Source organism: Populus nigra, chromosome 8, assembly GCF_951802175.1.
Source record: "Populus nigra chromosome 8, ddPopNigr1.1, whole genome shotgun sequence".
Taxonomy (NCBI): Eukaryota; Viridiplantae; Streptophyta; class Magnoliopsida; order Malpighiales; family Salicaceae; genus Populus; species Populus nigra.
In genome coordinates, this window is record NC_084859.1 from 3,013,731 (window position 1) to 3,024,199 (window position 10,469).

Below are 10,469 nucleotides of genomic sequence, written 5' to 3' on the forward strand. Positions count from 1 at the left end.
TTCAGTTTTTTTGAACACTCCTAGTGACCACCACAAGCCCATCTAAAACTCACAAGCCATATAAAAATCACACGACAGCCAATTACCTTATCTTGTGAGAAAAAAGATTTAAAAAAAATGCATTTTCTTGGGTGTGCAGTGACTGCCAATCTTTCTCGTTATGACATTGAATGCTCTGTTAGAAGTTGCATGATGCTCTTCTCATGGGGAGCAAAAAATCAGTAGCCTCCGATGGAATCCTCATAAACCTTTCTGTGTGCTCTTCTAAGATATTAAAAATGTCAAACATACATCAATATTAAGAAAAACAATAAAAAAAGAATGCTATACAAATGGAGCTTCCAACAAAAAGATATGGGAAAAAAATGATTAGTTAATTCAAAACAGCAGCAGTAAGTAATAATTGCAAAACACGATACCGAAACCAAATTGAAAAGTGAGCAAAATACAAAACTGGTTACATGTATCAAAAGGAACTGGATCCAATTTCTACACCACTGTATGTCCCTTTTGTTCAGTCTATGTTTGGTGCAATCACCTAAGGCTAGAAACAAAAACAGCGCCTTAGTCTATGTTTGGTGCATTTTTTCCACGAGATGGGTTCGTGGAAAAACTTTGGTTTAATTGGGAATGCTGTTATTGGTTAGAAACTTTTTAATTAAAATAAATTTGATTATTTGATTGGAAAAATCCTTAAATATTATTAACACATGAAATCAATTTATTCTCTTAAGAAAAAAATATTGTAACCATATAGGTAATTTATTTATATATTTTATTGAAATATTAAATAGTTTTAAATCTTGTGGTATATTGCCGTCATGCATTTTTTTCCCTCAAGATGGGTTCGATAGACAATCACCATCATGCATTTATGAGTCCCAGAGACCATTGGCATCTGTAGCGTTGCCTTTCCTCAAGACCATTTCCATCATGCATTTATGAGTTGGTGAGACCATTTCCATCTGCCCATTGGTCCCTGAGGCCGTTGCCATCATGCATTTTTCCACAAGATGGGTTCGTGGAAAAACTTTTGTTTAATTGGGAATGCTGTTATTGTAACCATATAAGTAATTTATTTATTTATTTTAATGAAATATAAAATAGTTTTAAATCTTGTGGTATATTTCTTGTCTTTAAGAGCTATGAACTTATATCTCAAAACTTCAAAACTAATATAAAGATATTAAGTGATCATTGAGTGTGTGTATGTGTGTGTGTATAATCCTTTTGAAAACGAAAAGGATTTTGATGGAGATCAGGACATTGCACCAAATTATCCACAAGATGGGTCGGTGATACCATTGTCATCATGTAATTTTTCCCACGAGATGGGGCCGTACGCTTGGGGCTCTAAAAGCTATGGTTTTTAATTTCATTATGCACATATCTAGAATGGCAGGTATCTTTTATTTCAATTTAGAAAATGGAATAAATTAGAAGATATTTCATCTAACTTAAAATCTTATCTTATATGAATTTCACCTAAATTCTGGCTGGAATGTTTAGGTTATATTCTAACTATCCTATTATGGGCAAATAATATTTTGTTTTGCTTTTATAAAAAATTAAAATATAGTTTAGTTTTATAGTATCAATCATGTCTCTCAATCCGATAGTTGGATTAAAGTAAAATTTTACGAGGAATCTCTTGACATATATATATTTATATCGCAAATTAAAATTTTAGGGCAATTAAATTTAGAAAGACTTTGTAAGATTGTCGATGACATTTTCATAGTTTTATTCAAATTCATAATTTTGTTTTGAAAGGTCATTTTTTATGTCTTTTTTATATTGATTTTTTTAAAATTTCATTATTCAACAATAGGTTTATTGAAAATTGAGATTCATAATTTGTTTTGATTTATTTTATTTGGGGTTATTATAGTCTCATGACCCGGGTCACAGATTTAAAGGTTAATCCAGATTGTCCCGGATTGATCGATCCAATATGTTGTTGTTTCGATACTTTTTAAAAAAAATATGTCATCTTGAATTTTTTGAAGTAAAACTATATTTTTACCAACCGTCCAGACAATCTTTAAGCCCATCGAATCGATCAAGTTATATCGATTAACTCTTATTTTTTTACTTATATTTGAAATTTAAATTGCATAATTTCAAGTTAGCTTATCTTGAAATTTGAATTGAAATTATGTTTGTTAAAAGATTAATGCTAGGCAGCTCATTTCCTGCCCTAATAAAGCTCAAGGTCTATTTAGAATTAGGCTTGTTTGAGATTGTGATAGCGGTTGCGGTTTAAAGTATTTTTCGTTTAGAAATGCATCAAGATGATTTTTTTATTTTTTTAAAATTATTTTTGATATCTGCGCATCAAAACGATCTAAAAATACTAAAAATATTAATTTAAAATAAAAAACAAATTTCAAAATGTTTGGGAACACGGGTTGGACTGCGTTCCCAAACATGTACGTAGGCATATACCCAATCCAAGCACCGTAAATCATTTTTTATACATGGGGATGGGTTTGTTAGCTTGATATGATAGATAAAAAAATTGAAAGATGATGAAATTAAAAAAAAAATATAATTTTATAAATTATTTTAAATAAAATAAATATCAATTAAAGAATAAAAATCAAATCCGATAGATAAAAAATTTCAATTAAAAAAAATAAAATAAAAGTAAATGAGGATCAAAATTGATATAAAAATCAAATTATAAGATATAAAATTCAAAACAAAATAAAATAATTTTTTTCTAAAAGATATTCAGATTAAAAGCATTACAAAAAGAATGCCTCCTTGTTTCTTCCTTTTCAACAACTTGATTAGTTTAATTAGTATCATATTGGTTCTACATCGAAGAAAATAGAAAACATATTTAGTAATAATCATAGCACCACAACATATATTATTACATTACCAATATTATTATAATCATTACATCATCATCACTGGAACAATTACTCTTCTTACTTACACTTTCATCGCTTCAACCTCTTTATATGAAGTCACCGTAGCAATTAAATGCCTCTTGATCAATCATAATTAAATTACTCCAATAATATCGTTTTTTATTCTTTTACATGAAGTCTTAATTAATTAATTTATTTATATAGGTGGTTATGAGTTACAGAAATTGAGCAATTTGGAGTATATTGGAGCATGAAAATTAATCGTTTCGATAACAGTATTGTATCATTTATAGAGGGATTTCCACCTCTTAAATCACTATATTTAGATTATAATAGACAGGAAGGGTTAATAGATTTAAAATGTTAGTTTTTTTATATACTTATTTTTTCTCTATTAAATTTAATTTCAAAAGAACACAATTTTTGTTTTGTAATTAATTAATTAATAATATTTTTATAAATATCAAGAATTTTTAGCAACTTGGAGGCCTTGAGTTTGAGCAGCAACAATATTAACGAATTGGTAGCCTCAAGAGGTAATTAGTAACACATTCACATTACCTATCTAGTAGCGAATATAATATTTGAGCCCATCCATACAATATTAATTATTTTTGCTTTTGAAATTAATTATTTTTGTTCTCTAGATGAAAACTTTCTTCAAAACTTGTGATCACTGTCTTCTCTAAAACAATTGTTTTTGCAAAGACTCAGTAACATTGTATATTTTGGAGGTAAATTAGCAAATTTAAACTCTACTATTACTTATCATTGACCATTCTACTTTTTTAAATTCATAACATTAATTAAATCTCAAATTTAAAAATCAACTCATGAATTGAAATCTTTATTATTCTAATTAAAAGTCTACCATCCATTTAATATGAATAATATTCCAATTCAATTTTGGCCCTCTCTCAACACCATTTCGGTATAATGTAAATAGAATAATAATAACCATGAGGGGTGTAGCTCAACTGGTAAGGTCCTGAAAGTGCTCTCTAGAGATCACTAATTTGAATACCACAAACCTCAGATCATGGGATTTGGAGAAGAAATGTTCAGAGTTAGCATTGCTTTCTCAGTAAAATACACAACATGAGCTTCAGGTAAGGGCTCTACCCTTACCTTTTTGATATGTTTTTGTCATTCTTGTAAATGTTATATTGCGAATTGTTTATATATAAGGGCTCGTTATTGGAAATTCAATATTAAATGAAAAATGCATTCAAAGGCAGAAAAATTGAGATCAAATCAGGTTACGATGTTTATATCTATATGTCTTTGGGGTAGGATTATTATATGCATTATATATGCCTTCGAGGAAAGAGAAAGATATGATACATATTATGCTTTCACGGCAAGACTATTACATGTATTATGCCTCCAGGATAGTGAAGAATATATCTTAATTACAAGCTATGCTTTCAGGGAGGGAGAAAAGTATCATATAAAATATATGCTTTTAGGGTGGAAAAGATGATATGACAATATATATAAGCTTTAATAACAAAATGTAGTGGTCAGGGTTTGAAAGTAATAATAAACATAACAAAATGTAAAAGACTAAATGAATGGTTTAGAATATGGGATAAAACCAATAATTTTATAAAATTATATGTCTTCTAGGTTCCTCTTATTTCGACACCAAACTCTAGCTTTCTTAGTTTATTATAATAGGTTGTTATTTTGTAAAACTTTAACTATGTTTATTTTCTACACTTTAATTAAAAATAAATTTTGGATTGTAAGAGAGACATTATCTCTTTTTTTATATATATATGTATATGATAATTAAATATGTTATTGATAAAATTAATGGATAGTGAGTTTGAGAACATATTTATGTGAGTATTGGTTGCATAAAAAAACAAATCATAAAACTTGATAATAATTCACTAAATAACTCTTAATTATTCATCAAACCAATCTGAAAAGGATAGCACAATGAAATCCTTTCTCAATAGCGCTATCCATTGCCCACCATATTCAATTGAACCTAGAATTTACTAAAATACCACCCGCATTATTTACCGAATCAACTGTAAACCAGTTAACTGTTGGTGTATTCCATAATGCACAAACAAATCTATCTGCAGTTGCAGCAGAACTGTAAGTTATAATATAACGAAGAATCCCTTTTCTGATTCTAGAATCCAGTGAACCTGGTGATTCCACCTCACGTTCATCCTCCACCCGCTGAAGACTGCCATTGAAAGAGAAAAGCTCCACCTTTGGGTGTAAACTGGATTGATTGCATCCCATCTGAATCACGTGGGCTTAATTAATGGAAGGAACGAACAATTGTCGGTTTTAAAAGTTTGGTTTGTAACAATCATTGTAATTTCAAATTTCCATACTCCTTCCATTTAAGCAAGTAATAATAACAGAGAATATGTATAAATCTCAGTGTTGTTTTAAATTTTATGTAAGATAGTACAGTTTCATTCAAAAAATGAGAAAGAACAATAAAAATCCTCAAATTCTCATTCATCAACAACAGCATACATTCAAACAAGTGATCAATAGTGTTGATGAAAAATAAATCATTAGTGATCAAGTGACGAGGACTAGAGTAAGATTGGCGCCATTGTAAGCTTGACAAGCTTTGCCTACTCTAACTGCAACGAAAGATTCAGTGCCTAATCTCTGGACGGAGAAGGGGACGCCCTTGTTATGTACACGGTTGCTCTGAATGGTTCGATGATGCTCATTTTAAACATATCATGTCAAGGTTATCAATTTCATTCTAGTTTGTTTCATTTTTTTAATTGAAACAGTATGTTTTGGTTTTAGAACATTTCAGTGTATTGTTTTAGGATTATATTGTTCACACACACACACACACACACACACACACACATATATATATATATATATATATATATATATATATTAACTCAATAAACATAATTTAAATTTAAATTTAAATTTAAAGATAAATTAACTTGAAATTATGTAATTTAAATTTCAAACACAAGTAAAAAAGTGAGAGTTATACTGATATGACCCAATCAACTAGACGGGTCCAAAAACAACATAAACAACTGATAAGAATATAGTTTGATTTTAAAAAGTTTAAGATAACATTTAAAAACAATAAAATTAAGATAACAACATATTAAATTAATCTAGGTCAACTCGATTAAATTAACTTTTTAAATTCATAACTTAAGTTATAAAAGACAGGGGGAGGCTAGGGGATGGTCCATGAGACCATTGCCCCGTAAGCTTGGGAATGGATAATATGCTTTAATTTCAATTTAGTTTACAAAAATAAATAAATTAAAAGCTTAAGCATAAAAATAATAAATCTCAAGTGTAAGAACGCAACCACCGATTAATTAATGGACAAAGGACCTTAGATTAATTAATGGATAATATATGACGCTTCTTTCAATGGAAATGTAAATTCTTTATTAGAATATCATATATTTTTTTGTATTTGTTTTTTGGTTATATTTAATTTTTCACCAGTATTTCTAACATAAATTGCTACGTATTTCGAATCTTGAAGGATTGAAAGATGGAAAACATAAAAGAAAGAGAGATAAGGCAATTCAAAAAAAGAAAAAGAAAGAGCAATAGTGAAAAAAGAAGACAAAAGTGGAGAACAAAAGTGGAGCAGTTTTTATTAACTATATAAATTAATTTTATAATTACTAATATTAAATTCAAAATATGTACATATTGCAAATATGTAAACATATTATGTGGTTTAAAAGAAACGACTTTTATAAACATATATGGCTTAACAATATTAATCAACTCTTAATATCTTTCATTCTATATATATTAAAAGTAAATATTAAAACCTATTATATTAATTTGTGAAGGTATTTATTCGGATGTGAATTATATTTCTAATTTTTTATTAAAAAAGTTCTATATACTACAACTAGCTCAAGAAAGTCATATTCATCATGATCATAGACTAAAAAAAAAAAAAAATTGAATTGCATAAAAGTATCACTATAAATGTTATTCTCCGAAAATATCTTCGTTCCTTGATAAAACTCCCTAAACTACTGTCTCTAACAGTGAAAATATCACTATAGCAACAGTACACGAAATAATATCAGAATAAATTTGTATGACGTAATAATATCTGTTTATTTTTGTATTTTTAAAAATATTTTTTTTATATAGATAACTTTTGAATCATCAAGTAGTGAACACAAAAAGAGTGAAGAATAATCAAAGTGGTGCATATCCACATCAATTTTTGTCCATGTTTTTGGTAATATTAATCTCTTTATCCAGTTAATTGTTTTTTCAATTAAATTTTTTTTTATATAGATTTCTTCAACATATTTTTTATTTAAAATTTTTTTAAGTAAAAATCAAAAACTTTATACAAAAATGTAGTCAAATAAATCGAGAATTATGTGTATTGATAAGTGAAAAAAACCATAAATAATGACTCAAAATAAAAACTGGAAAAATCAAAAGACAGGTATAAATTAAGATATTTTTTTTATCAAATATAAATCAAGATATTTAATTTTACAAGACGTGATCACATTTACGCAGTTGCGTTTTCTAAATTTTCTAATTAAAATAATTTTTTTATTCGATCAAACGATAATAAAAACATACAAACAAATTATAAATTAATTGAATAAAATAAAAAGAGAAAAAATAAAATATAAAGCTATACATATTAGAAATATTATTTGAAAATAATTTTTTTAATTTTCAAAAATAAAATTCTTCTATACAAAAATTTTTTATAAGTATAAAAAAGAATTTTTTAATTTATTCATTTTTTTAAATAAAGTTAATCTATCGCAAGAGTACACGAAATAAATATTTTGCCGTCATGCATTTTTTTTCCTCAAGACCATTTCCATCATGCATTTATGAGTTGGTGAGACCATTTCCATCTGCACATTGGTTCCTCAAGACCGTTGCCATCTTGCATTTTTCCATCATGCATTTATGAGTCTCACGTCATGCATTTATGAGCTCCAGAGACCATTTCCAACATAGTTATTAAACCCGGCTTGGGGTTGACTCGGCTAAGGAGCCGGGTTTCGGGTTTTATAGGGCAACTTGGGTTAACCCGGATCAACTCGGAAAAGTTAAAAAAAAATTAAAGTTTTAATATTTTATATGAAAAAATTAAAAAAAAATTCATGTAAATATAGGCTATACATATTGTAAATAATGAATTTTAAAAGAATATTTTAAAAAGTTTTTTTATCTCACATTAAAAAGATATTATGTTAAGCTTTTAAGTTGAAGTATTTAAAACAAAAAAGTTTTTTTATCCCACATTGAAAAAACATAACTTTTTTCTTGGAAACATAGAGTATATATACTAATAGGGGTGTTCAAAAAAACTGACCAACCGATTAAACCGAAAAAACCGAGAAACAATTAACTAAAAAAACCAAACCGAGAAACAATTAAAAAAAAACCACCCAGTCCGGTTCGGTTCCGGTTTAAAAAGGCTTAAACCGGTTGCACCGGACTAAACCGAACCGGTTTAATTGAATCTAAAAAAAGGTATAAAAGAAAACACCCGAACCCCCCCAACACCTTTCAACCCCCCCCCCCCCCCCCAACACCTTTCCAGCCGCCCCCCTTCCCTTTCCCTTTCCCTTTTCCTTTTCCCCCTTCCCCTTTCCCATTCCAGCCGCCCCACCCATCCCTCCCTCCATGCTCTCTCTCCTCCCCTTCCCCTTCCCCTTCCTCTTCCCCTTTCCAGTCGCCCCACCCCTCCCTCTCTCCCGCTCCTTCTCCTCTATGCTCTTTTCTCTCATTCTCTCATATTGTTGCCTTTCTACTCTCTACTTTAGTTTCTGGTAGAAAACTTGGATAAAATCCTTGTTTCTGGTTTTATTAACATGTAGGTGTGCTAGCGAGGTCCCGGTAGTTTGTGAGACGCTATTGAAATCTTTGTTAACATGTAGTTGTGTTAACTTGGATAAATCCAGTGATTGTGAATTGGCTAAGGGAGATCTTTCAGATCTCAATCGAAAGGCCCAAATTCAAAGTTTTCAATAAGGATTTTTCTGAATGTGATTCGGTCAAGTTTATCCAGTGATTGTGATTCGACCAAGTTTTCTCTTATTTAATTGGTTTCGGTTTTTCTGGTTTTTCAAGATAAAAAACCGACCTGAACTGAACAAAACCGGTTTGGTTTGAACAGGTTCTTGTTTCGGTCTGGGTTATATTAACAAGAAATAGTATTTTCCGGTTCGGTTCAGATTTTAGGTTAAAATCGGAACGAACCGGACTGTGAACACCCCTATATACTAATGAGTTTCAAATCCCACATTGAAAAAATATAATTTTTTTCTGGGGAACATAGAGTATATATACTAATGGGTTTCAAATCCCACATTAAAAAGATACTATATTATCTTTTTAAGTTGAAGTAATTAAACCAAAAAGTTTTTTATCCCGCATTGAAAAAACATAACTTTTTTCCTAGGAACATAAAGTATATATACTGATGGGTTTCAAATCCCACATTTGAGAAAAAAAAACACCGGGTCTCACTTAGGTCGCCCGGGTCAACCGGGTTTGGCCTAGTCATTGCACCGGCCGGTCTTTTGATAAACCCGGACTGGTTCAGCCCCTAGATCAACCTAGTCCCGGGTCGACCTGCCGAGTCGGTCCAGGTTTAAAAATTATGGTCTCTAACAGTGAAAATATCACTATAGCAAGAGCACACGAAAGAAGTATTTTGCCGTCATGCCTTTTCTTTCCCCTCAAGATGGGTTCGACAGACCATTTCCATCATGCATTTATGAGTCCGTGAGACCATTTCCATGAGACCATTTCCATCATGCATTTATGAGTCTCACGTCATGCATTTATGAGTTCCTGAGACCATTTCCAACATGCATTTATGAGTCCATCTGTCCATGAGACCATTGCCATCTGCACATTGGTCCATTTTTCCTCAAGGAGAGGCCGTGAGACGTCCTCTTCCAACCATCATGCATTTTTTCCACGAGATGGGCCGTACGCTTGGGGCTCTAAAAGCTATGGTTTTTAATTTCATTATGTTATGTCTAGAATGGCAGGTATATTTTATTTTAATTTAAAAACTGAATAAATTAAAAGATATTTCATTTCATTTAGAATCTTATCTCCATCCATGAATTTCACCTAAATTCTAGCTGAAATGTTTGGGTTCTATTCCAGCCATTCCAAATAATGTTTTGTTTTGCTTTTATAAAAAAAAATATAGTCTATTTTTACGATATCAATTATATTTCTCAATCTAACTTTTAGATTAAACTAAAGTTTTACAAGGAATCTCTTGATATATATTTATATCGCAAGTTAAAATTTTAGGTCAATCAGAATTTAGAAAGACTTTGCAAGATTACCGATGATATTTTCATAATTTTATTCAAATTCATAATTTTGTTTCAAAAGGTTATTTTTTGTGTCTTTTTTTAGATTGATTTTTTTTTCAATTTCATAATTCAACAATAGGTTTATTGAAAATTGAGATTCATAATTTGTTTTGATTTGTTTTATTTGGGGTTATTATGGTCTCATGACCTGTGTCGCACGTATGCGGCGTCGCGGTGAATATTCCACTTCAATTTAAATGTATCTATC